A 27,380-nucleotide genomic window follows, 5' to 3' on the forward strand; every position below is an offset into this window, starting at 1 on the left:
CCATCCTCCTGCCTCGGCTTCCACATAGCTAAGATTACAGGTGTGCACCACCATGTCCGGCGTCTGCAAGGTAACATTCAATCAGAAATCTCAGCCTAAATCAGAGAGACCCAAACACAGAGGCACTGTCCCCAGGGGGACGGTGCCTGGGAAGAGCAGGCTCCTGTCTGGGCCTCAGCCCCCGAGAGTGTCTGCCCTGTCCTGTTGTTAAGTGGGAGGTGTTGATCCTCAGTTACCTTCTGAATGGCATGGGAGCGCTCAGCGAGCCCTCTGGAAAACCCTTAGGGACGCCACTGTGGGGGCACCCTCCCCGACACTGGGCCACCCTTGTCAGGGTCCCAGGATTGTTAATAGCGCAGTCCCTCTGGGACTCCCTTGGGGATTTAAAGTCACCTTGGATGGTGGGTCACAGCCACCCACTGTCACTGGCCTGTCCCAGCCACCCACCAGCTCTGAGGATGTGCAGGGCTTGGAAGGAGCAGGGGGAGCCTTCTGCAACCCAGCACTCAGGAGGCTGAGGCAGGAGGATCACTGCAAGTTCAGGGCCAGCCTGGGCTACATGGTGAGTTCAAGGCCAGCCTAGACTAGGTAGCAAGACTCTGTCTAAAAGAGAAATAAGGGCTCTGCCTGAGGTTTACACCAGCACTAAATCAGGCCTGGGAGCACACTGCGCTTCCGAAATCCAGGCTCACCTCCGCCACTAAAGACCTTCCTGTCATCACCGCTTCTCCTGCACTGTAGGAGGGGCAGAGGCTGCTGTGCAGGTGATACAGAAACCAGGGTCCCCTAGAGATGAAAGGACCCAGCCACACATTGTCCCTCAGGTCCCCCACATCAGCCCCAGGCTCTGCTCCTTCCTTGTAGGAGAGACCCAAAGTATAAGTAATTTAAAAATGAAAGACAGGTAACCGGAAATGGGGAGGTAACAGGAAGTGGAGAGGTAACAGGAAGGGGGAGGTAACCGGAAGTGGGGAGGTAACAGGAGGTGGGAAGGTGGATCTTCTGCACAGGAGCAGGGGCTCTAGATACACAGGGAAGGAGGGAGGAAAGGGCGGAAGTGACGAGAGCTCAGGGGTGTCCAGTAAAAGACCCAGCACCCCATAGGGATCCGGATGGTGATGCACTGAGCATGTGTGCTAATGCAAATAAAAATTGAAAAGAGGGAGGAAGACACCTTCCCCTCCCCAGATAAGCATCCCCGCTTTCCTGTCCACACCGACCCTGCGGTGCTGGGGTGGGGAGTCCTCGCCCCGCTGGACAGGTCCCTGAGCTTCCGCTGCGGTGACTTCTGCCCGCCCACCCCCAAGAACGAGGGGCTGAGGCGTCGGTGGCTGCACCCTGACCAGCCCGAGGGCCCGGGAGCCTCTTGCCTGCTGTGGAATGTTCCGAGAGGTGAGGCCGGGCCCCTGTCCCCAAGGGACACGTCTCCTCTCACCTTGTGTCCCTGGCCGCCCAGCGCAGGAGCCCTGCCGCACGATGTCCTCTGGGGGAGAGCCGCGCCCAGCTCTGCCTGGGAAGTGACGGCTGTGGTGGCCATGACTGCAGACAGGGTCCCCCTCTGCACCCGCTGTCCTCTGACCCGACCGAGGTCAGACAGACAGCTGCAGGCTTGGGGCCGCTCTGCAGCCCACTGGGCCAGGTGGGTGCCCGACTGGTCCTGCACCTGTCTCTCAGTGGAGGCATTGTGTGTCACTCGGCCCTAACTTGTCCACAGGCCGAGGCCCTGGCCTAGCAGGCCTGGCCCTCTCCCCACGCCCTGCGGGGTCCTCCCTGCCCTCCTGGCTCGCCCCAATGCCCCACGTGACATGGGCTGGGCCGGTGGGTGGGGAGGGGCCCTGGCACCCCAGGGCTCCACTGCTCCGGGCCTTGCGGTGTCCCCTTCAGTGACAGCCAGCCGGTGCCTGTGGTACCGAGGTCCTCTGCTCAGGCCCAGCACGCTCCAGCCCGATGGGTCAGGAGAAAGAGCGGGTGGGTTTCGGGGACGGAGGGCTCTGGTCATTTCGTCTATTTCTTCATGGGTGTGTCTTCCAGGGCCCGTGGGAGTTGCACGTGTTTACGGGCACAGTGGGGCCTTTCCACACGGGAATGTGACTCGGGAGGATGGAGTACAGCCGGTGCTCAGACACGGCCCCTCCCTAGGCTGGGTCACCCCGCACCCTAGTTCTGTGCAGTAGTCAGCTGTCACCAGGCGCAGCTGTCCCGCTGTGCTGCCCAACACCAGCCCTGTCCCTCCCATCCGACACACACTGCCCCCTCCCGGCTTGGTGACCTAGTGGCCGTTGTCCTGGTCAAGGTCAGCTTCGGTTTCACACTCAGGCAGAGCACGCCATGGGGCCGCTCTGTGCCTGACTTGCTTCACTTCACATGGTGCCCTGTGTCCGTCCACAGCAGTGCAAATGACAGAATTTGAGCCTTTTTATGGCTGAATAATATAATATTCTGGGCTAATATTCTGTCTTGCTTTCTTCCTTTCTCTTTCTCCCTTTTTGTCTTTTTCATTTTTTGTTTGTTTGTTTGTTTTTTTGAGACAGAGACTCACTATGTAGTCTAGGCTAGTCTTTAATTGACTATGTAGCCCAGACTGGCCTCAAACTCACAGAGATTCTCCTGTCTCAGCATCCCAAGTGCTGGGATTAGAGGTATGTGCCACTACACCCGTCTGTCCACATTTTCTTTATCTGTTCATCCATCAGTGGATCTGTAGGTTGATTCTATTTCTTTTCTGTTGTGGATAGCAGTACAATAAGCATGCAAGTGCAGGTGTCTCTTTGACATACCAATTCCATCCCCTCCAGATACATACCCAGTTATGGAAAAGCTGGGTCACATGGCACAATGATTTTTAGTTATTTGAGGGAAGGTCCATGGTGTTTTCCAGAGTAGCTGCACAACTTACAGTCCATCATCAGCACCTTAGGAGTTCTCTTTCCCTGAATCCTGGCCAGTTGTGTGAGTCAGCTTCCCCCACTGCAACAAATATCAACTTAAAAGGAAGAAAAATTTGTTTGGGCATACAGCTCTTAGGGTCCAGTCCATGGTTACTTTGCCCATTGCTTTGGGCCTGTGGTGGCCCAGGACATCATGGAATTAGCATTGGCCAGGAGGTCTATTTACCTCATGGAAGATGGAGGAGGAAGGGAGGGACCAGGGCACCAAGCCCCCTTCAAGGGCACACCCCAGATGCCCCTGCATGACCCAACTTACTTTCACGAGGCCCAGGGCTCCTCAGCCTCCTGACAGTGCCACAGCCTGGTAACCAATCCCTGAGCACACGGCAGCACACCTGCGTTATTTTCTGTCATTCTGATCCTAGCTGTTCTGCCTGGGGTGGGACGAGATCTCACTGTGGTTTGATTTGCACTTCCCTGTTGAGGAGTGATATTGAGCATGCTTTGCATAGATTTGTCCTCTGTTCCACATCCTCCTGATAAATGTCTGCTTGGGTCATTGCCCTTTTGTGTGTTCTGTTCGTGTTTGTTGGCTGGTTTTGTGCCGAGTGTTGGAGCCACTTTGTGGTAGAGTGCTAAGCATGCACTCTGCCATTGAGATGTGTCCCAGGCCCATCTCAGCCATTTCAAACTTGATTACTATTACTGTTGTTGGCTATTGATGCAAGTTCTTTATGTGTCATGGGAATTAATCCCTCATCAGATGAATACCTTGCAAATATTTTTTCCTATCCTGTAAGCTATCCGTTGTTTGTTTTGCTGTACAGAAGTCTTTCGGTTTGATATAATCCCATTTGCCAATTTTTGCTTTTACTGCCCATACTTTTAGGGTCATATTTTTAAAAATACAAAAAAATTCTTTTTTGTTTGTTTGTTTCATTTTGTTTGTTGTTTGTTTAAATGGGGAAAAGTTTAGCTCACAGTTTGCAGAGGTTTCAGTTGCTAGCTGTCTGGCTCCAAGGCAGGGCGGCACTGAAGAGAGCATCATGGAGGAGAAACAGTTTGATGGACAGAAGGCAAAAGTCAGCAAGGTGGCAAGCTAGAAGTGATGACCTTCTTTCTGTCCTTCATCTCTTATCCAAACTACTTGCCCTTAGGGCAGATAGCACTCACACCCTTATTCTAGCATAGCACCCTGAATAAATCCCAGCATCACACACCCCAGATCCAGCCACATCTGAAAACCCCCACCTATGACCACATGAGGCTTTGGGGACATCTAAACACAGCCATAGCATTCTGCCCCTGGCAGCCCCAAAGATTCACGCACATCCCTTCATGCAAAAGGCCATCTCTAGGAGTTGCCAAAGTCCTAACAGTTTCAGCGTTGCTGAAAAGTCCAAGTCCAAACTCTCCTCTGAGATTTAAGACAAACTCTTAGCTTCAAGCCCCTCTACAGATGAAAAGAACATTAAACACCTACAACATCAATGGCACAAGACAGACATTTCCACTCCAAAAGTTACAAATAAGGAGACAGAAAGGAATGGGAATAAAGCAAAACCAAAATTTAGCAGGGCAAACATTAAATCACATAGTTCCACATCCAGTACCCAAGGCAATCCAAAGGGATTGAGTGCTGGTGATTGTAGCTCTCATGGCCTCTCTCTTTGAGAGGGAGCTTTGCTCCCTCCTTACAGTTTTCCTCAGATGATCCATGTTCCTGGCTTCTCCAAACTTCTGGAGTCTCCACCGCACCTTCGGCTTCACACTCACAGCTTCACACACTGCCCCCTCAGGGCCACACTGCTGGCCTCCCAGGCCTTCTGGAATCTGGGTGGAAGCCTTCCTGACCCCACAACTCTTGCATCCTGCATCCACCTAAAACCAGCACCATGTGGATGATGCCAAGGTCTCCCACCAGCTGGAGAGGCAGCCGGGCTTCCTTCTCTCTTGGCTGAAGGGGTCGAGTGCCTATGAACTCAATTCCGAGGAACAACTTTCCTAGGCTGCTGCCTTTCTGGAACATGGTGCTCTGGGGCTCTCTTCTCAAAGCAAAGTCTTTCACCCTTGCAACTCTGCAAAGGCTGGAGTCCTGCTCTTTCTTGTGATGCCCTCAGGCCATCTTTTCTATTGCTCTCTTCTTAAATACTCAGCTTTTCCTTGCTAGCCTTTTCAGCAACCAATTTCTCCTCTGTTCCATCTTTGCAGGCTGCAACTTTACTGAAGCTTCCTTCCTGGCCAAACACAAAGCATTTTATTTATTTATTTTTTTGGTACCCAGGATCGAGCTCAGGACCTTGCGCTTGCAAGGCAGGCAGCAGTACCACTGAGCTAAATCCCCGGCCCCACAAAACATTTTAAATCATTCTGCTGGGCTCTTTGCTCTTGATTCTCCCCATAAATCTGGGTAAAAGCCCCCAACAGCAGGGGAGTGCTGAGGATTGAACCCAGGACCTTGTCCATGCTAGGCAAGTGCTCTACCAATGCACTACGTCCCCAAATCCAGAACAGCCTTTTTGCCATGTAAATATATCATTCCTTATGCTAGATCACAAAGACTTGTGTTGGGTCAGTTGCTAGCAAGGAAGAATTTGCTGCAGCCACACCCATGCAGTGGTTAATGCTGACCGTCATTCCAAAACAGCTCCTTGTACTATTAGCTAGCAGGTTTTGTTCAGTGAAACCCTAAATCATGTGTACCTTCTAGTAATAGTTCTGACCCTCCTTGTGGTTCCATACACGGTCCACACTGTCCTGATTCCTTGTATCGCCAGCTCTCTATGTCGCCACCACCCAGGGTTCATCACAGATGCAGGGTTCCACGGATGGAAAACCCCTTGACTGGAGTCGTCCTGCCCACTGCACTGGTTTTGGTGTCCTCTGCTCCCTCCTGGTCCTCCTCTTCCTCTCCACATTCGCCCTCCTTATCGTCCTGGTCCTTGCCCTCTTTGCCTGGCAGCTGGAAAAGACACTCTGCAGAAGAAATCCTGGCAGACGGGGCATCAGGCCTCCCGGAAGGGTCTCCCCTCCTCCTCCGGGGCTGGGTGCCGTCACTCTTCCTCAATTTCTTTCCTCAGTATTTTGTAATTTTCTCTGTAACGACCACTCACTTCCTTGGTTAAATTTATTCCAAGGTATTTTTTTATGGTTTTCTGAATTTTTTTGTTTTGTTTTCTTGATTTTTTTTTTCTCAACAATTTTGTTCTTGGTGTATAAACAGGCTACTTACTTTCGTATGTTGATTTTATATCCTGAGACCTTACTGACTTGTTTATCAGTTCCAGTAGCTTTTTGGTGTAGTCTAGGTTTCTCCATCATGTTTTCTGCAAACAGGGACAATCTGACCTCCTCTTTTACTACCTGAACCTTCTTTCTTTCTCTTTTCTTTGCTGTGACCAACACTTCCAGTATTGTACTGAATAAGGATGCTCAAAGTGAACACCCTGTTCTTGTTTCCAAAGGAGTGAAATGATTTTAAAATCATTCCTAGTCTTTAGGATAACCCATCTTGGAAATTCTGCAATTTATTTTTTTATAAATGGAAACTTTCATAAAACTGAAGATTTTTAATTTTTTTAAAGATTTTTAATTTTCAAGCAAATATTTCATGGATTACTCTTAAAGAAAGATACTTTTTTTTTTTTTTGCATCTCATATTGCGAGTGGGTTTTGAACAAGAACTAGAATTCAATTACATTTTCAGAGTTACCGGGTACCAGCCATTATTGCAATGTCTTTATGAGACAAAGCAGTGAGATGAAAAACATAACATTAGCAAGTCATTAGCTGGCTGGCTGTCGTGGCCTCTTCCAACCAGAGTAATTACAATCCACTGTGTATTTCCAGGGGGATTCGGGGGACTAGACCTGAAGAAGGAAAAGACTTCTCTCAGGCCCCTAACTCAGGCGTAGTAAAACCTCTCCACCTCCACTCTTGAAGTGACTTCGAATTAGTGCTGAAGGGGCAGAGATGCAGCTCAGCAGCAGATCGCTTGCCTAGCATGCACACGGCCCTGGATTTGATCCTCAGCACCACAAATAATAATGATGAAATGATTTTAACAACCCAGTTTTGCAGCTGGTCAATTCTTATCTATAAAAGTGATGGCATGGGGCCGGGGATTTAGCTTAGCAGTTCCCCTGACTGCCTTTCAAGTGTAAGCTCCCGAGTTTGATCCCCAGTCCAAAAAAAAAAAAGTGATGGGATGAGGCTCATTTGCATGACTTGACGTGCTATAATATTTAAATAAAACCACACATTTCTCTGGGCGTGGTGGCGCATGCCTGTGATCCCAGCACTCGAGAGGCTGAGGCAGGAGGACTGCTGTGAGCTTGAGGGCAGCCTGGAGTACAGAGTGAGACCCTGACACGAAGGAAGGAAGGAAGGAAGGAAGGAAGGAAGGAAGGAAGGAAGGAAAGAAGGAAGGAAGGAAAGGAGGGAAAAAGACATTTTTAAAAACACACATTTTTCTCAAGAATACTACTCTGAAATATTCTGAGTGGGCAGATTCTGTGGCACGATGAACAGCAAACACATCAGACTTCTGACATACGGCATTGCTGTGACGCATTTCTCAGCAAGAAGTTCTTACAGCTGGACGCGGTGGCGTTTAGTAGTTATAAAGAAAGATGATTACGAAGCCAGACATGGTGGCGGGTACCTGTAAACCCAGCACTCAGGAGGCTGAGGCAGGAGGATCGATGAAAGTTCAAGGCCAGCCTGGAGTACAGAGTGAGACCCTGCCTAAAAAAAAAAAAAAAAGAAGGAAAGAAAGATGATTATGTGTCCAAAGAAGTCTGTGCTGATACTTCAACCAAAAGGCCTGCACAACGACCCAGAAATCCGGCTTCCATTTAGAATTCCCGGGTCCCGCCCAAGGCGGCCTGGCAGAGGGAGCCCTGCCCCTCCCAACCCTGCCTCGCAAAGCCCTCCCTGTCCGCTGCACACCTCCACGGGGCCCCAGGTCACCACAGCAAGCAGACCGGCAGCGTCGGGCGGCTCGAGAAGTGGGCGAGGACTTCGGAGTTTCAGGGGCCCACAGTGACGTCCAGCGCTGTCAGAAGGGGCTCGCACCCCAAGGCGCCCGGCCCAGTCTGCAGCCGTCCTGCTTTGCTGAGCAAGCTGCGCCCCCTGGCGGTGAGGGGGAGGCTCAGAGTCCCAAGGACGGGCAGGGAGGCTGGCTCCAAAGAGGGCAAAGGGGCCAGCGACTGAGGAGGTCACACGGACGGACGACTTCATAGCACTTGGGCTCTGCCAGGATGTGGGGGCAGAAAAGGGCACCTCGGAACGCTCAACTGCGGGATCCTCTATCGCATCTTCCAAGGGTCCGTTAGCATGTACGGTTTTTCCTAAATGAGCAACTCTTTCCCAAATGATTTTAAGTAGAATTGTTACATGTTCACAACGCTACAGCTACTTAAGCATTTTCCCCATAAGAACCTTTTTTGGTTTGTGTGTTTTAGACAGTCACACTATGAAGCTCAGGCTGTCCTGACCTTGCTGTGTAGCTCAAGCTGTTCTCAAAATTGTGATCCTCCTGCCTCAGCCTCCTGAGTGCTGGGATTACAGGTACGTGCCACCATGCCTGGCTTCATAATCATCTTTCTTTACCACTACTAAATAGTTCTGCCCGGAGTCATCTACACCTGGGTGGCAGGTCCACCTGACTGGTCCCTGACACCCAGAACCCTCAGGACCAACACAATGCCCCCTACACACACACACACACACACACACACACACACACACTTCCTAAGCACGACTGGGAAACGGCTGCCATATCTGGGCTCACTCTAAGCGTCTTTGGAGAAGTGTTCTCCAATTTTGCTTCAATTGTTCATTCTGTGTCCTTTACAGAGAGGTTTAAAAAAAAAGAGCAGCCAGAGTTTTAAAATTTTTTATTTTATTTTTTCAAATTTTATCTTTATTAGTCCATGTCTGCAGTATGTAATGAATGCATTCCCTGTGGGGAGCTGGTAGGCGGACATAACACATCTCAGCTCTCTTTACTTCCTCTCCCCTCCCTCCCTCCCTCCCTAGGTGCCCTTCCCATCTCCTGCTTCCTAGGATCTCTCTTTTATTTGAGTGCAGCCAGGTTCAGTGACCAAGTGCCCTGAGCAGTCCATCAACATCTGGAGCCAAGCAATTACTAAGGAATCCGGAGTCGCATAGCTGTGGGCTGAGAGCTGCAGATTAGCAGAGAGCAAACAAGCCCTTCCGCCACCTGTGCTTGCGTCATGCTCCATCCATGTACCCAGAAGGCTGCCACAGCCGTGCCTCCTTTGACCCTCGCACCTGCTTGCGAGGCAGCTAGGGTTCGGTGTCTTCCCCTTTATACAGGAGAAGCCAGAGGCTCAGAGAAGGTAAGCTAGCATGTCGCCTAAAAATGTATGTTTAAGAAACAGGATGTGGTGACACATGCCTGTGATCTCAGCACTTGGGAGGGCTGAGGCAGGAGGATCACCATGAGTTCGAGGCCACCTTGGGCTATGTAGCAAGACCCTGGCTCAAGAAACAAATGAACAAACTACATATATATGGATAAGAGGTGGAGGAGTTTCCTGAGGACTGGGACAAATCCTTGCTTCTTTTTTTTTTTTTTTTTTTTTTTTTTGGTACCAGGGATCAAACTCAGGACCTGTGCACCGGAACCACTGAGCTAAATCCCCAGCTGACAAATCCTTGCTTCTACCGGGTACAGAGTCCAGATCATCTGAGGACATGTTGATTGCTTTTTATATCTAAAACCCTCTGGGCCTCCCAGGCTGGGCTGGCACTGACAGTCTCCTGGGTGGCTTGCTCTCCCCTAGTGTTCAGCCTCAGCTCCCACTGCAGATTATGGGGTGAGGGCAGTCCGGGCGCTGAGGCTCCTCGTCAGCAGACCCTGGATGCCCTTCGCCCCTGTGCAGGCCACCTTGGACCCAGGGCAGCCTGCTCTGTTGTGTGAATAAGCCTCCATCCAGCCGCCCGCGGCTCCATCTCCCCATGGCGAGCAGATCAGCTGCACCAGTTTAATCAGAAATTAAAAATGAGTGCTGGGGACAAGAAGGTAAACCCCCTATGCTGTTGTTGACCCCAAACATCTTTGAGGACAAGACTACAAGGCAGTATTTTCCACAGCATACCACTAACACAAATATTGATAGGACTGCTTGAAAGAGTTTTTTTGGTCACTAGGTCAAATGATCTTTCTTTCTCTTTCTTTCTTTCTTTCTTTCTTTCTTTCTTTCTTTCTTTCTTTCTTTCTTTCTTTCTTCCTTCCTTCCTTCCTTCCTTTTAAAATCTGGTGCTGGGATGGAACCCAGAGCCTCGCGTGTGCTAGGAAAGTAATCTACCACAGAGCTACATCTCCAGCCCTTTTTGTTTTATTTTGAGACAGAATCTCACTCTGTAGCCCAGGCTGGCCTTGAACTTGTGACCCTCCTGCCTCAGCCTCCCAAGTAGCTGGAATGACTGGCAGGTGCCACTGTGCCCAACAACTTTTAATTAATTTTGAAAGTCAAATCTACCACTGTAGCAGTTTGAGTCATCCAGCAATGCCTGCACCTGCCCCATCCCATGGTTTTTACTGTGAGACCTCCAGCCTCATCATGAATATGTCCTGCCCTCTGGCCTTGCACCCTCGGGCCACCCGTGCTTGGAGCCCAGCGGCCGTCCCAGGAGGAGGTCCGGACAGTCTTGAGCAGCCCCCAAGGAGAAGACACGAGCAGGTGTGCCGGGCTGGCAGCATGTCACCACCAGCCGAGTGTGTGATGATGTCCCCACCTGCTCCCACCCTCAGCAGCGACCGCTCAGCCTTCCACCCCTGCCCGGCCCAGATCTGAACCCAGCCACCCAGAGCACAGCACCCCAGGTTTCGGGGAGGTGTTTTAGGCCGCGATTATAACTGCACAACCTCCAAAAGATAAAACATGCTCCTGCTGAGGAAGGTCTGAAGAATGTGCCCGGAAATGTTATTTTAGGCATCTTCGGAGGATTTGAGGGTGAGGACCTTAAGCCTCTCCTGGTGAAGGTCTTCACGCTGGTACTCAGTGTGCCTTCACACCTGAGCTTCCCCACACAGAGGACTCAAGAAGCAGCGTATTTGCTTAGCAGGAAGCTGCCGCTCTCAGGCTGCCCCATCCAGGGTCCAGAAGCAGAGCTGACAGAATCAAGGGCCTGCCAGGCTCAGACTCAGTGGGTCACCCAGGGAAGACAGGTTTGTGTGTGGCTGCTCCTGAGGAGGAACGGGCCCCGGCACTCCTGGGAAACCTAGAGGGATGCTCCCGTCGGCAGCCTTGCTCTGGGCAGATGTGCCATCTCAGTGCCCTGGTCACTCCCAGAGCCCACGCTCTCAGGCGGTGCAACGTGCAGTCAGAGGTCATCGCTGGAGGGAAGCTCGGCTTGTTAGGGTGCAGGGTGCCGTCAAGTGAGGCTGAGGTCGAGGGCTGGATCCGGAGCGCTCTGGGGATAGAATCTCTCGTCATTCATGCACTCAGTGGATGTGGGAAGGCCCAAGGCTCTGTGACTGAGAACACGCCCTGGTGCGTATGTGCAGGGTTGTCTGGGAGCAAACATGTATGTCCTTGTTTATTTTTTTAAAACAAAGCTTCTCACCGCCTGCTGCGCAAGTGCAAGGACCCAAGTTCGATCCCCGGTACCAAAAAAAAAATTGTCTAAAAACAAAGTTTCAGTAATTCATGATTAATGCAAAGGCTTTCTTCCCCTCTAGGTGGGAAGTCCTGGTGGAGGACGCTTGTCCATCTTGTTCCTTGCTGTGCCTCCTGCGCTCAGCATTGGCATACCACGCATGCGGTCACAGTTAGCCAGTGGGTGAATGGTGGCCTGTCCATTTGGTCCCCACACACACTAACCACCTATGACAGCCAGGCATGGTGGCGAAAGCCTGTGATCCCAGGAGGCTGAGGCAAGAGGATGCAAGTTTGAGCCCAGCCTGGGCAACTTAGCAAAGTAGCCAGACCCCGTTACAGCATGTGGTGAAAGAGGGAAGTCAACAGAGGCCTTGAAAAGACAGGGACCCTCACCGTCTAAGGCATGACAGGAGCCAGACACGAGGGCTGTCAGATGAACGTTCTCCGAGCTGAAACAGCCAGTGCCCAGGCCCTGTGGCAGGACTGTGGCTTCTCCGCCTCCCGGGGGAAGAGGAGAGGTTGGTGGCACAGTGCACAGGAAGGGGCTTGCGGCTGGGAGACTGAGCCACAGGTGGTGCAAGAGTTGGTGTTGCTGTAGGCTCAGGCCTGTCCTTCACAGAGCCCATATAATGCAAACACGCACAAGACAGGCACAGATGTCTGAAGCCTTCAGGACCAGTGGGCAGCAGGCAGCACCGCAGAAACCGGGTCCCTTCCCAGTCCCATGGATAGCACTGCCATCCACGAAGCATGTTCGTCCTTGTCAGGGTAACAACAGAAACCAGGCTGGAGGAGCCGGGCGGTGCTCTGCAGGGCAGGTCTGTAACTCAGCCCACTCTTCCCTGACTCCCTGCCCTGCTCCAGCTCCAGCTCCACTGAGCCAGGGTCCTTGCTCTCCCTGCAGAGAAGGACGGGTCCAGGCTCTAGGGCAGGGAGTGAAGGGCCTCGGGCTAAAGGTGGGAGGGTCACAGCAGCGGAGGACCAAGTTGAGCAGGATGAGGGAGTCGAAGGCCTAAACAGGACAAGGAGACAAAAGAGGAAAGGCAGCGACCCCCCAGGTGAGGCAAGAGTGCCCCTCTGGGTCCCGAGACACCCACACTCCTGTCAGCTCCTGGGCCCTGAGATGCTCTCCAAGCTCTGCATCCCCCTAGCTCCCAGCCTGGGGCTCTTCCCCGGGGTTTTCAACCTGTCACCCGTCACTGCAAAGTCTTGGCTTTGAGGGTGTAGGGTGCTTACGCGTGAGCAAGGCGCTCACAGAAAATGTTTCTCATGTCCCACAAACATGGGCTTGACCTGATTCCGGCTGGCCTCCTTCCCTGCTTTTCCTCTGTCTGCACTCTGGCCTATTTTCAACTGCTCTGCTTTGACCTTCTCTGTCCATTCTCCTTTCCAGCAGACTCAGCCTCCTGTGGTTCCGGCATCTGGTGACAAGGTGTCGGTCGGTGACATAGGTGGGGACAGCCTGCATCTGGGACCAGGACTTCCTGGCTATCCAACCCAAGACTGTCCCGGGCTCACCAGCAAATGGAAAGCGAATCTAACAGTGTCATTCCACGTCTTCCCAGAGCATTTCTCATTCACACAGACACACTTCTTAAACACTTGTTCACAGCGGGCTTCGTATTCCAGACTTGCTTGCTTTCCAGCGGCCGTCATGCTGGCCTGGCCCTTCTGTCTCTCTCCCCAGCTCTTCTCTCTTCTCTCCTCACCCACCACCCTCCACCGCGGTTGCACTGCACTCTTTGAAGCCAGTTGAGAGTAGATGGCGTATACCATGATCCTGCAGTATCCAACTCCTAAGAGCACAGGCCAGGGATTTAGTTCAGTGGTTCTGCCGTCTGCCTTGCAAGCACAAGGACCCAAGTTCGATCCCTGATACCAAAAAAAAAAAAAAAAAAAACCAAGAGCAAAGAGAGTTGTTTACGTGCCCTAGTATAATAACTAACAGATGCCACAAGTTTGATGTTGATCTATTATTTTGATCTCATCTACTTGTCTATATTCCAGTCGTGTTAGTTGGGGCCAGGGATTTAGCTCAGCAGCGTAGCACCTGCCTGGCAAGCACGAAGTCCCGAGTTTGATCCTTGGTACCAAAAAAAAAAAAGAATCCAATTGTGTTATTTGTTCAAAGGATAAAACTTTCCTCCCACCAGGATTAAATCATGGGTTAAATCACACCCCCTTCACCTCCTCTAACCTGGAATAAGCCTTAGTCTTCGTCTTTGATGAAGACGATTGGCATCTTGAAGAATGTAGGCCAATTATTTGATGTTCTTCAACTGCTTTATGTGGTGTTTCCTCATAAGTGGACGCAGACTCTGATCCCCTAGCTGGATTATCACATAGGGAATTTTGTGTCTTTTTCAGAATACCACTTCTGGAGACAGGTGATACCCCTCTGTCTCTGCTGGATTAACTTTAATCACCCAGCCCTTGAATGTTTTTTCACTGTATACAGTATTTGCTAGGCAGTCCCTTGCAGCCAATAAACAATTTGTGGAAAGACAGTGAGACTGGGTAAGTGTCCCGCTCCTCATCAGACACTCCCCTAACATTTGACACTCCTTCTTGTTCAAAACAATTGTTTCACGATGGGTGTAAAGTGGTTTTCTAATCTGCCACCACTGCCTGTGCCTTTATCATATGATGTTCTGTTGTAAGGAAGAGTCCCCCTTTGTTGTTTTTTCACGGCTCTGTTGATGTGATTTGCACACTGAACCATTCACCCTTCCACAGTATACACACAACTCAGCAGTGCCTTGTATAGTCACAGAGCTTTACAGCCATCGGGAACGCCAACTTGAGAACGTTCCATCACTCCCAGAAGAAATCGTGTACCCTGTAGCAGCCATTTCCCCATCCTGGGGAATTGCTAATTTATTTTATGTCCATATAGATCTGCCTCCCTGACATTGCCTATCAGTGGATAGGATGGCCTATGACCTTTCACAATGTTTTTGAGGTTCGCCCGTGCTGTGGCATGTATCGGTACTTCATTCCTCTTATTGCAAAATTAGTCATTATTACTCATGTATTCTGCCTATGGAATTATGAGTTGCTATTTTGTTCAGTGGGTCATGATCATTATTCTTATTTATCCTGCTGCTGGACTTTCCCAGATTCGGCCTCAATTCTGCAGTTCAGAGAATATAACTTCTGAAAGCTAGCGCCATGCTCTACAGGAAGCTGACATGGAACTAGACTAAAGATTTGCTCAGAGCTCCTTCTCCCATAGATCAAGGGTGTAGTCAACATACTGTGCTCACAAGTTGGTCAGATCAGCTCTTTTTTCCCCTTCTCTGTGGTTTTATGATTCATTTGATGTAGCCCTGGGTTCATTGCTTCATTCATTTCTGTTTGCATCCAAGTTGGAGTTTTCTATTCCACCTTGTGTTAGTTTTATTTTTTGAATATGTAGAATATTAATATGCTTTTAAAAGTAAAAAAGTATTTAGAAAGGCATGGTCATGTCATTCCCGGACACATCCTCCCCGACCCATTCCCTTCTTAGCCCTTGTAGGTAACCAGTTTCTGTATTTTCTTGTATGCCCTTCTTATCTTTCTTTTTTTCTGTAAAAATAATGAATTTATATGTTTTCTTCCATTTTTTCCCATGAAAGGTAGGGTACTATAGATACACTTGTATTTTGCATTTTTTCTCTTAACAATATGTCCTGGAAGTCATGCCAAGTCAGATTATAAAATGTTTCCTTTTTTTTTTACACAGCTGTATAGTACTCTGTTTATGTATATGAACCGTATCTTAGTCAAATAATGTCATATGCTGCAAAAGTAACCTCATACATATGTATTTTCATATGCTTGATGATCTACTTTTAAGTAGATTCTAGAATAAAATTGCTGATTGATCGTTAAACACATAGTTTTGCCTGACATAGTAAATTCCCCCCTGTGGATTCTGTTTCTCCATGGCTCCACTGACAGAATGTGTCTTCATTTTATCAGTCTCACGGATGACAAATAGTATCTCAGGTAATTTAATTTGCATTTTGCTTATTATGAATGAAGTTGGACATCTTTTAAGGACTGTATCGTGAACTTTGCTAAAAAGTATAATGCAAATCCTACAAAATATATATATTTAAAGTATAAAATTTGAACAGTATGTAAGCCATTGGTGCAATCATATAAACTGTAAGGGAAGATTAGAGGGACATAAAAGAAGCCAGGGAAAAACAGGGATGACTAACATTGTAAACTACATTTGTACCTGATGATTGTAAAATCATCACATGCTTATCATGTACCATGTGCTTGAAAAAAATGTACCTTATGTATCCTTTTATGAAAGTGTTACTCACTTTTACTGTATGCACACCTCGTCCCCTTCCCAGAGACAAAGGCTAAGACCCCGACTGGCCCAGCCCACACCAATCAACAAAAGTTTGCCCCTATGAGTGTGGACTCATCTCATACTCACCGCCGTCCCGAGGAGGACGCCCCTATCTTGCAGCACTACTCTGCTGCTTAGATAGCTTTCTTCTGCTGTCTCTGCATTCGTCACACTTTACATAAACTTTCACTTTGCACTATATCAGTCTTGACTCCCCCATTTCTCACTAAAAGCTCCACCTCTTCATTCTTCATCAGAGTCGGGCAAGGACCCGAAGAGAGGCAGAAGGGCATTGGAGGACTCCTAGCCCCTCCTCCCCACCCAGAACACCCACCACCACCACCACTACCACCACCGAGGATGCAACACAAACCATCTCCATCCCACCTGTTGTGGTTTAAATGGGAAGTAACCTCCAGAGACTCAGGAACTGGGGACTGGGCCCTCACTGTGGCCATGTTCAGAGGTGGAACCTAGAGAGGTGACTAATCATGAGTGTGGATCAACCCATGCTGAATTCACAGCTGAGATGGCCCCCCCGGGGGAAGCCAGTTACTGGGGATGGCCTGTGGAGTGTGTGTCCTCTCCCTAGCACCTTCTTCTGTCTCTCCTGCACACATTGAGCTCCCTGGCTGTCATGAGATGAGCAGCTTTTCTCTTCAGTACCATTTGTGTGATGGAGCCAGCCAACCAGGGACTGGAGCCTCTAGAACCGTAAGCCAAGCTAAGCCTTTTCCTCTTAAAACTCTGGATGGTATTTTATTTCAGAAAGAAAGGTGACTCTACCCCTCAAAAGTGTCTGGTGACCTTTTTAAAATCATTTCCTCCTGCTGCCTTCCATCCCCATGCCCAGGCAACCATTGATCTGGTTTTTTTTAAAGTGTATTTTTAATATTAACACACAGTAATTGTATATGTATATGGAGTACAGTGGGACATCTCAGTACACCTATACTATGTGTAATAAGATCAGATCAGGGCCATGGGCATATCCATCAGCTCAGACATTTAGCATTTCTTAGTTTTGGGAACATTCCAGATCCTCTCTCCCAGATTTTTTGTTTATTTGTTTCATTTTTTAGATAGAGTCTCTCTATGTAGTCCAGGCTTGAACTTGTTGTGATCCTTCCACCTCAGCCCCCCAAGTGCTGGAATTACAGGTGTGTGCCACAGTGCCTGGCTCTACCAGCTATGTTGGAATTGGCAAGTAATCCCAACCATAGTAATCTGACTGTGCTGGAGAACACCAGAAGTTATTCATCTTTTCCAATCTGACCCGCTTTTAACTTTCTAGACTTGTATAGAAGTAAAATCTTACCATGTGTACTCTGTCACCTGGCTTCTTTTAGCAGAGTGGCTTTGAGATTCACTCACATTGCTGTGTGTAGCAGTAATATGGCCCCTTTCATTGCTGATAGTATTCTGTTGTGTGGAGACACCACCTTTCGTTTATTTCTTCACCTGATAATGGCTCTTTCTAGTGTGGGAATAATGCAAATAAAGTTACTTTGAACATTTGTGTGCATGTCTTTCTATGGACATACATTTTTTTGTCCGTTTGGTAAATAAACCTGTTAGAAGAATGATGAATATGCAACATATGTCATATACAGGTACAAATTCCCTACGATGAATGTTATCATTATGTGTTTCTAAAATGTACCAGTAAAAGTTTTGCTTTAAAAAAATGAAACGAAGTTGAGCATCTTTCAAATGGTATTTTTAAATTTTTCTTTTGTGCTTCTCCACACATGTCTTTTGAACATTTTTCTATAAGATTTTGATCTCCTCTATTTCTGAAGTTCTTTATGTTGGGAATACACCCCCTGACTCAATTTGCTGGTGCAGATAACAAAGCTCTCAGGCACCAAGAAATCTCAAGGAGGCTTTCTTTTGCAGAAGAGCACAAGCACACTCTAGCATGAGGTAGCAGGTGCACAGAGAGGCAGCAGCAGGCTCCTTTTCTTTCCTAACCAAGAGAAGCAGTTGGCCTTCTCCCCACTGGCTGGTTTGAAGGATCACAACCTGTCTCTATTGGTTAGTTTAAGCAGCATGAGGGGAAGGCCTGAAGGGTTGCTGGGCAGGATTGCTGAGGGAGGGGAGAATGGGGTTTGGGGAACCAAAAGTCCTTGGCTGTTGATAAGCTATCTTTGGTGGTCAGTCCTGTTCCAAACACATGGAGCTCGAAGCTGAGCAGACATTTCCTGTAACTTTGGTGTACAGGGTGGGGGCGGGCACCCTAGGGTGGACTAGAGTTCAGGATGGAGATACTCCTCCTGTTCATGGTTTTGATAGAAAAGACCTTGTTTCTTACCGTTTATATATTAGAAATATTAAGTCTTCTCCCAATTTGTCATTTGTATATTAATTTTACTTAAGGTATTTGTTTTTGTTTTTTGTTTTTTTCTGGTACCAGGGATCAAACTCAGGACCTTGGGCTTGCAAGGCAGGCGCGGTAGCACTGAGCTACATTCCTGGCCCTACTTAAAGTGATTTTATGCACAATTTAAAATTTTTACATAGTATATTTATCTTTTATTAGATGCATCTGAATTTTGAATCGTGGTTAGAAATTCTTTCCCTATGCACATATTATAGAGAAATGAACCCATGTTTTATTCTATTATTAATATAGTTTCTCTTTTTACATTTAAATTGTTTTTTCCAGTACCGGGGATAGAACTCAGGACCTTGCACTTACCAGTCATGCATGGTGCCACTGAGCTAAATCCCTAGCACATTTAAGTTTTTCCCTATTTAAAGTTTATTGGGTGTGTTCTAAAGAAAGAACCTCATTTATTTTTTTCTGAAAGACTATTCAGTTGTATTGAGATCACATAAATCCTTTTTCTTGCTTGTGTGTTTACATTTTTATCTGCCTCCGTGATTGGAGAAATCACCTTTATTGTTTTTTCATTCTATTCCATTGGTCTTTCTAATTCATGTAACAGTATCAACTTGTTTTTTGTTTGTTTTGATTTTTTTTTTTTTTTTTTTTGGTACTGGAGATTGAACTCCGGACCTTGCACTTTTGAGCCAGGCAGTGGAACCACTGAGCTAAATCCCCGGCCCCTTGTTTTGTTTTTTGAGACATAGTCTCCCTACTAGTTCAGGCTGGCCTTGAACTCACTATGTAGCTCCAGAGTCTCCACCTCACCCCAATCCTCCTGCCTCAGCCTCCTGAGTGCCAGAATTGCAGGTGTGCACCACCACATCCAGCTAGTATATCACTTTGTTTTAAGTACATAGGCTTTGTTGTATGTTTTCATTATCTGCTAGGTCTAGTTGCTCTCCCCTGGGCCCAGTGATCTTCTTCACCAGGTTTTCTAGCTGTTCTTGTGTGTTTATTTCTCTGCCTCAATGGTAGTATAATCTTCTTCAGGAAAAGAATTAAGGAGCTATTAATTTTATTAGGATCACACTAAATTTGTAAGTAAAGTCAGGCAGAACAGACATTTTGATGATTAGATATTCTAACCAGGAGCAAGGGATTTCTTTCCATTTGTCAAAGTTTTCTTTTAGGGCCGGGGATTTAGCTCAGTGATTTCACCACCTGCTGCACAAGCGCAAGGACCCAAGTTCAATCCCCAGTACAAAAAAAAAAAAGTTTTCTTTTGTTAAACAGATGTGGGTGAGAAAATAGATTCAAAAGCTGAACCATAGATTACTTCTATAAGACAGGTAAAAACAAGAAGTCTGTTTTGGTTTCTTTCCAACAAAGAAAAACAGTGATTTAAAAACATAGGAGCTGAGGCTGCAGCTCAGTGGTACCATACGTGTTCAGCATGCACTGGGCCTTGGGTTCAATCCCCAACACCAAAATAATAATTAATGTTGTTTAATTGTCTTTAATTATGTTCAGGAATTATAAGCATCTCGACCTGCAACATTCAAGTTTGTTAGATGTCACTTCCTTGAGTGAGCTCTAGGTAAACACGAAGTATAGTTGCCTCTGGTTATAAACAAGCCTGGTCCAAATAAGGCATTGGCTTGCTTCATTTTTCTGAAGGCATCTGGGATGGATTCAACTGATTATCTGAAAGCTACAGACTCTTTTTCCCTCAAAATACATAAGCTTAAAACACTTTTCATAGGGGAAGAGGGGAAGGCATTGAGCCCTAAAACCAATCCTTAGATTCTAGTTTTGAGTTCCTGCTCTATGAGTTATGTGTTACAGGATTACAAACCAGGAGATAAGTAGGGAATAAACAAGTTCGGGCACTTTACACACAGACAGTCATACCCATTATCCATGCTTCCCTGTTCCTTCTGAGAGTTTAATAATTTAATTTTGTTGAAGAAAAGTTTATTTTAGCTGGGCGTGCAGGCTTGGGCCTGGAAGCTGAGACAGGGAGATCACAAGTTAAAATCCTGCCTGGGCAATTTAGTGACTTAGTGAGGACTTATTTCAAAAAATTTTTTAAAATTTTAAGGGCTGGGGACATAGCTCAGTGTGAAGGTCTGGCATCGATCCCTAGTATGGAAAAAGTTATTTTGGTAAGCAAAATCCCACCAAAAAATCAGGAACTGGTCCTTGTAAAAGTGATTTTAAAAAAGAGAATAACCACCTACCTTCTTCTCCGTCTAATGGCCAATCTGTTCCATTAACTCCATGTAAGAACCTAAAGTTTACAGCTGCATGTGTAGCTCAGTGGCAGAGCACCTGCCCACCATGCACAAGGCCCTGGTGTAGAAGATAGTTTATCTAGTTACCTTATGAGTAAAGCAGCAAGCTAGAGAAAGGGCCTGGAATGGAGGATGGTGCCCAGCCATCCTGGACAAATTGATATCTAAGAGTAGACAGTGACTAGGACTTTAGAGAAAGAATGAATTCCCTCAGGCAGCATGGAATGCAGCCACTCTACTCAGATCTTGAGGAGAGATGCAGCCACTTCCTACTAAGGTCCTGAATTTGAAGGAAGTTATAATGCAAATGAACCAGTTCCTCCTCAGACTGCAGTTTCCTGCAAACCCTGTGTGAAAGAACTGGACTGAGAGCTGAGTCCCAGGGGCCCATTGTAAGTCCACAGAGTCACCCGTGATATGTGACCACTGAACAAGCAATCTCGTACCTACCGGCCTATGGTAGTTCCAAGCTCAGAGGCCATGCAGCCACCACTCGGGACCCTGCCTATCTCTCAGGAGCTATTTCTACTGCCTAATAACCCTTTCCTTCTCTTACCCTTCTTTGGCCTTTGGAATCCATTCTTCAATTTCAGGCCAGACGAACTTGGCACATCTGACATCTAGCAGATTGGCAGTTATATTTCTCCTGTATCACTGGGTTCGATCCTCAGCACCACAAAAAAAAGAAGAAAGGAAGGAAGGGAGGGAAGGAGGGAGGGAAGGAAGGGAGAGAGAAAGAGAAAGAAAGAAAGGAGTCTAAACTTTAGATTCTAAGGATTTCAACGTTGAGAATAAAGTACTCGATGATACTCGATACCTTGTCTAAGCATTAAGGAAGGGGAAGCTGGGCGTTAGAATTGCCCTACACTGAGTGTTTCAATTCCTTCTGGTTAGGAAATCTCCCTCAAGAACTGACAATTCTTTTTTTCTTTTTTAAGAACTGACAATTCTAGCTGGACATGGTGCACACCTATAGTCCCAGTACTCAGGGCAGCAGTAAGTGCCTGGGACAGAGGCAGGCAGGGGAGGGACCTCGGGAGTTGGGTTTGGATTAGGAAGAGGACACCAAGGGTGACAGGGTGCATGGAAGCCTGTGGGAGCTGCAGCCTCGGAGACCGGGCCCCAAGGTTCCTCCCTCCCAATCCCCGAACAGACGTCTCCCCTCTTGGCCGGCTGCAGCAGGAATAAAATGTTCTTCATCCCAAGCACCAGCAGCAAGTGTGAAGGTGCAGGCAAGGAGGATGAAGCAGAACATGGACAATAAGAAAGAAGTGCTGCCGGCTGGGAGGCCCACATTGTCCTGCCCTGTGCTGCTTGGTGATTTTGGAGCCCTGGGTCTTCTTTAGCCAAGGCTGTGGTGGGCCTGTGCTAACACTGTGTGTAGGTAGTGTTTTTATTTTCAGAATACTATTTTCATTGTCTTTTGTGCTTATCCAAGAATAACTTTCTTATTCTTTCCACTGGCTCAAAGGGTGATTTGTTTGGGGTGATTTGTTTGGGATGATTTGGGGGAGGGGGGGCTCTTGCTGTGTAGTCCAGGCTGGCCTCGAACTTACTAGGTAGCCCAAGCTGGTCTCAAACTCATGGCCATCCTCCTGCCTCTCAGCCTCCTGAGTGCTGGGATCACAGGTGTGCACCACCACACCCAGCTGTTTTGGACAATATTAAAACCTTTTTCCCAAAGGTTTGCCATGGCTTGAGTTCTCCAAATCCCCCCCCCCATCTCTGCAGATTTGTCCAAGCGTATTTATTTCACTGTCTAGAGGGTAATAACATCCCAGCAGTAAAGTGCACGAGTACACTAATCTTAAGTGTGTAATTTGAATCTTGCAAGTGTCGCCATCTGAATAAGCGCCATCCAGATAAAACCCTAGAGCGTTTCCTGAACCCATTCGTGCTTCTCAGCCTGCTCCCTGAAAGGCTCCTCGCTGTTCTGACTTCCACAAACATCTTCGCCTTGCTGGTTCTTACCTTTTAGATAAATGGGACCACGGCTAGAATTCATTTGTGTCTGGCTATTTTCATTCAGCATAGTATTTGTGAGATTTCTCCGTCTTCTTGCTGGAGCCAGTTACTGCTTTTTTCATTGAGGTATAGCATTCCATTATATAAAAGTATCACAATTTATTTATTTGTCTGTTGATGGGCATTTGACTTGTTGCATCTTTTGGGTGTTCTAACAAAAGCCACAGTGGGCCGGGGATTTAGCTCAGTGGTTCCGCCGCCTGCCTTGCAAGCGCAAGGACCCGAGTTTGATCCCCGGTACCAAAAAAAAAAAAAAAAAAAGCCACAGTGACCATAATATTGTACAAGTGACTGTGGGGCCCATCTCCAGCATCACACACGCACGCGCACACACACACACACACACACACACACACACACACACTGTACAAGTTGTCACCAATCAGCCAGGGTTCTTTGGCTTAGTCCGTACAGGAATCCTGGACGGTAAAGTGCAGCTCTCCGACGTCAGTGGCTCGCCTGCCGCGTCAGTCAGCTCCTTTGGGCAGGACTGGTCCTGGGCCCCAGCTCCAGGCCCCTAGCCCGGGAGGGAAGAGGCTCCGGCAGAGCAGGAGCGGCCTGCGCAGGCGCAGTCTCAGGACTTTCCAGGGGGCGCCGCAGCCCAAAGCACCTCTCAGTGGCCGCGTCCCCGCTCCGAGGTCAGTGGGTAGAAGTTGCACCCCCAGAGGCTGCGGAGGGGCGTCCAGGAGGGGCCGTGGTGGCTTGGGGTCTCGGGGGCAGTGGCGGTGGACCCTGTCCCCCCCTGGCCTGGCCCTTCCCGGGAGGGACCTTGGCCCTGGGCGTGGACGGAGCTCGGGGCAGCTGCCGAGTCACCCTGGGGCGGCTGCGGCGGCCGAGCTGCCCACCGCGGCCACTGCCCACCTCCAGATGAGGGCGCGGGCGAGCGCGGGAGCCCGGCTGGCACCACGCAGGGCGAGTTTCCTCCGGCGGAAACCAAGTGCTTTTCCCAAGAAATGGTGTCGCCCAGCCGGCCCGGCAGCACCGCGCTGAAGCTCTGCATGCTTACACTCACTCATTGCTGGCTTCGCATTTGTCTTTTATTTTATCAGTGCACTTGCAGCACGTAGTAGTCACATTCACATGGGCGCCGGGCTCAGGCTGAGACCGTCTCAGGTCCTTTCACTTCCCGTCCCCTCCTCCTTGCTAGCCTTTTAAATTGTAGCCCTCTGGGTGGGGAATGGAGGCTTCTACGGTTTAATTTGCATTTTCCGGAGGAGTCACGTAAAGTCCTGTTGATCTTTCTTTCTTTTTTCTTTTGCCCACGTGGATGGCTTCCTTTCCCAAGTTGCTATGGGAGATTTTGCCCTATTTCTCTATTTATTTATTTGCTGTGGATCTGGAGGTTGAAGTAGGGCCTTGTACATGCGAAGCTGCCAGTGAGCTATACCTGCAGCCCCAGCCCAATTTTCCTCCAGACTGGAGGCCTTTTCTGTTTTTGTTTGTTTGGGGGGTTTTCTGGTACCGCGGATTGAACCCAGGCCCACATGCTTGTGAGGCAGGCACAGTGCCACTGAGCTAAATCCCCAGCCCCTGGTGGCCTTTTCTTAATGATCACTAGGAATTCTTTATTTTATTTTATGTTTTATTTTATGGTACCGAGGATCAAACTCAGGACCTTGGGCTTGCCAGGCAGGCACTGCAACACTAAGCTACATTCCCAGCCCAGGAATTCTCTTTTTTAAATGGTAGTTCTGAATCCTTTGTCAGGTGTATGTATTGCAAATATCTTCAGGTCTGTGGCTTGCAAACAAACTTACTCATAACCAAATGAAGTGGATGTTCCTAACCGAAAGCTAAATTCTGAGGCCCAGCTCCTCAGGGCGGGGCTAACCCACTTTCAGCTCACTAATCTGCAGAGGTGGTGATTAGCCTGGCTAAGTTCCCCTGGAAGCCCGCAGACCCTGCAAGAGCACCAGGTGCACTGGGCAGGCACTGGACACCAACAGGGTGGCCGCAGCAGGGACCCCTCGCTGCTGGGTGGGGACGGAGGGAGGAGGCGGCACTGGCAGGGCTGGGTCCTGAGGATGGAGCAGGAGCTCTCCAGGGACGCGAGGCTGGGCGGAAATTGGAGGCCGAAGGAAGGAATACCCAGAGGGACAACAGCCAGCACCAGCAGGGCGAAGGGCCAGACTGAAGGCAGCAGGAAGCAGGAATTGTTACTTCCTGGTGGATCTGACAAGAGATCCCAGGTTCTTGTGTACGGCAAGCAGTGAATCACAAAGCGGTGGTGGGGAGAACAGCCACACGCACTGAAAGTCACCAACAGAGAAATGGGTGACAGGAAAGAAGCCTGGGCACCGTGCGTGCATGTGAATCAGGCTCTTGGGCTCCTGAGCGAGAGAGGAAAAAGCTTGCAGTGTGCTTTGCTGTGGGTTCTATGGAATGCTCCTCAGGTGGCATCCAACTGTACTAGAACAACTTGTAGCAAGGAGAAAACATCAGCCAAGTGAGGGTATCGAGAGCCCAAGGCAGTGTTGGAATCTGAGACTGACTGGGTGGTGGCAGGCAGTTGTAGCCCCAGGCACTTTGGAGGCTGAGGCAGGAGGATTCCTGAAGCCCAGGAGTTCAAGGCCAGCCCAGGCAACATTCTGAGACCCAGTCCCTGATAAAAATCCTGTTTAAAAAGTGGTACAGATACACAATGGAAGACTATTAAGGGTGAGGGCTGTACCTTAGTGGTAGAGCAGTTGCCAAGCCCATATGGGGCCCTAGGATTGATTCCCAGCAGAGACAAGAGGAAGGAGAAGAGAGAGAACAATGGAATTTGGGGCTCAGTTAGACCTGAATTGATTTGTTATGATCAGAACAGAGCTTTTAAATCTTTTTTGCCCTTGAACTCAGAATTCTCATGAATTAACTCTTTTCTAGCCCATTAATTCCTCAGAATAGAATTTTAAAATGTACTAATTAATATACATAGGGATTAAAAGGACTCAAATAATGTTCAAACAAAATATTTCTTAATATTTGGTTCATTAGTAGCACATTTTGAAAATCTAATGGTTGGCCCAAGAGTGTCATCACTTCAAAGCGGTGACAACGCTAAGCGATGTCTTGACAGAGCTGTGATATGATACGAAAATATCTGTCATTTCCTCCGGCCACAGGTACCTCCGACACTGTGTTGCTGTTATATTCGTTCTCAAAGGAAGAGCAGCCCTTCTGTTGCTCGTAACGGAAAACCGAGATGAGCTTTCTCCAGCTAAGTCACAGACTCCGGGCTGGAGCACGTGCATCCCAGGTGAAGAGCCCTGGGGCAGCTGGAGGCCAGGAGCTCGAGGGAGGCCGTGTCAGTGTCGGCAGAGCCAGGGCACAGGCAGTAGGGGCTCGGGACAGAAGCCAGGCGTGGGGCCGCCAGTGGGGAGCGGCTGAGAGCGGGGCCGGGAGGACGCAGAGCGGCCGCACTTGGGCCGGCTGCACCTGGGCTGCACCCGGACGGCCCGGCCTTTGGTGTCGGGGCCGGCCTTTGGTGTCGGTCCCCGGCACCCTGGAGCCTAAACCCAGCAGCGCAGTGGCTGAGCTGTTGAATCATCAGCACGCACCACACCCTTGACAGCCAAGGTCCTTACAAGGTCACCAATGCCCTCCAGCCAGCCACTTCTCTCTGAGCTCCTGTCCACTGTCCCTCCGCGTTCCCACTCACCAACTCTGACGGCCATGGCTCTCCGGGACGTACAAGGGACTCCTGCCCTGAACCTTGGCAGACCTGTTCCCTCGGTCACAGAAAAACAAAGAAAAAATGTACATATTTCTAAATTCGATTTTAAAAATCCACATCAGGGATTTTTCTAATATTTTTGGGACAATTCTGTGGTGAAACAGCATTTGGTGAGTGTGCCAAATCTTTTACTTGGGCCTTGTTCACGTTTCATACTTTCTAATTAATCTGATACAAAGGTTCGAGGTCTAATTTCCATGACTTCTTTGGTCCTAAAGGAGAAATGACAATAATGTCTGTTTTAATTCTCAGCAGTCACATATTAAAAAACGCTGAACTGAATTTAGGGTTTTTTTGGTCTTGGATTTGTTTTGTTTTTGAGACAGAGTCTCCTTATGTAGTCCAGGCTGGGCTTGAACTCACTATGTGGCCCAGGCTGGCCCTAAACGCTCAGCAATCCTCCTGCCTCAGCCTCCTGAGTGCTGGGATCAGAGGTGTGCACCACCACATCAGGCTTGAGTTGAAACTGTCATACAAAGAGCCCACGTTGTATAGTTAAAGGAAATGTATCAAAAGGCAAAGCAGACCCATCGTCCAGCGCCCTGAGCTTAGAAGAAGCTGATCTGGTGAACGAAAGAGAAGAGCTGGGTGTGGAAAAGCATGTTCTCCGGTGCAGGCACGGCTCTGCCCCAACTCTGCTCTGTCTTATTCTGCGTGAGCACCAGAAGCAGGCTGGGAGAGGCAGTTTTCACGAGACTCATCTCCCTGGGGGAGTGTGAGGCTAGTGTTCCACATATGACTTTGGAATCAACTTGTTCAGTTCCATTACAAATGCTCCTGAGATTTTGACTGAGTTCGCACTAAATCTGTAGGTGGAGAAGCCTTAAGCATGAACTGCCTCGCCAGGCAAGGTGGCAGGCATCTGTAGTCCCAGAAACTTGAGGCTGAGGCAGGAGCTCAGGGGCTTGAGGGCAGCATAGGCAATTTAGCAAGACCTCTGACCTGAAAAAATAGCATATGGTGAAGCATTAAGTTCCTACGCAGAGCACCAGAGCACGGTGTACCTTCCCAATAAACACACCTTTGAAGTGCTTTGGCCTTGACCTCCCCGGCTCCCCTAGCCTGGCCCCGGGGGGTTCAGCTCAGAGTCTTTGCACTGAGCCCTGTCCTCAGCCCTTTTCGTTCTCTATTTTGAG

At 48.7% G+C, this 27,380-nt stretch overlaps 2 long non-coding RNA genes across 2 annotated transcripts; one reads left to right on the forward strand and one right to left on the reverse strand.

The window, feature by feature from the left end:
* Positions 1 to 7,996, reverse strand: LOC147830527 (uncharacterized). Its single transcript, XR_015438772.1, has 3 exons — positions 7,839 to 7,996; positions 3,205 to 7,634; positions 1 to 2,967 (listed from the first exon to the last, which is right to left on the reverse strand). It is a non-coding gene; the product is annotated as an uncharacterized LOC147830527 (long non-coding RNA).
* Positions 7,997 to 22,625: 14,629 nt separating this feature from the next.
* On the forward strand, positions 22,626 to 26,526 carry LOC147830528 (uncharacterized). The gene is made up of 2 exons (XR_015438789.1): positions 22,626 to 23,164; positions 25,634 to 26,526. It is a non-coding gene; the product is annotated as an uncharacterized LOC147830528 (long non-coding RNA).
* Positions 26,527 to 27,380: the final 854 nt, after the last annotated feature.

Source organism: Heterocephalus glaber, unplaced genomic scaffold (genome assembly GCF_053883595.1).
Source record: "Heterocephalus glaber isolate CG9 unplaced genomic scaffold, H.glaber_assembly_v1.0 deba00000122, whole genome shotgun sequence".
NCBI classification, from domain to species: Eukaryota; Metazoa; Chordata; class Mammalia; order Rodentia; family Bathyergidae; genus Heterocephalus; species Heterocephalus glaber.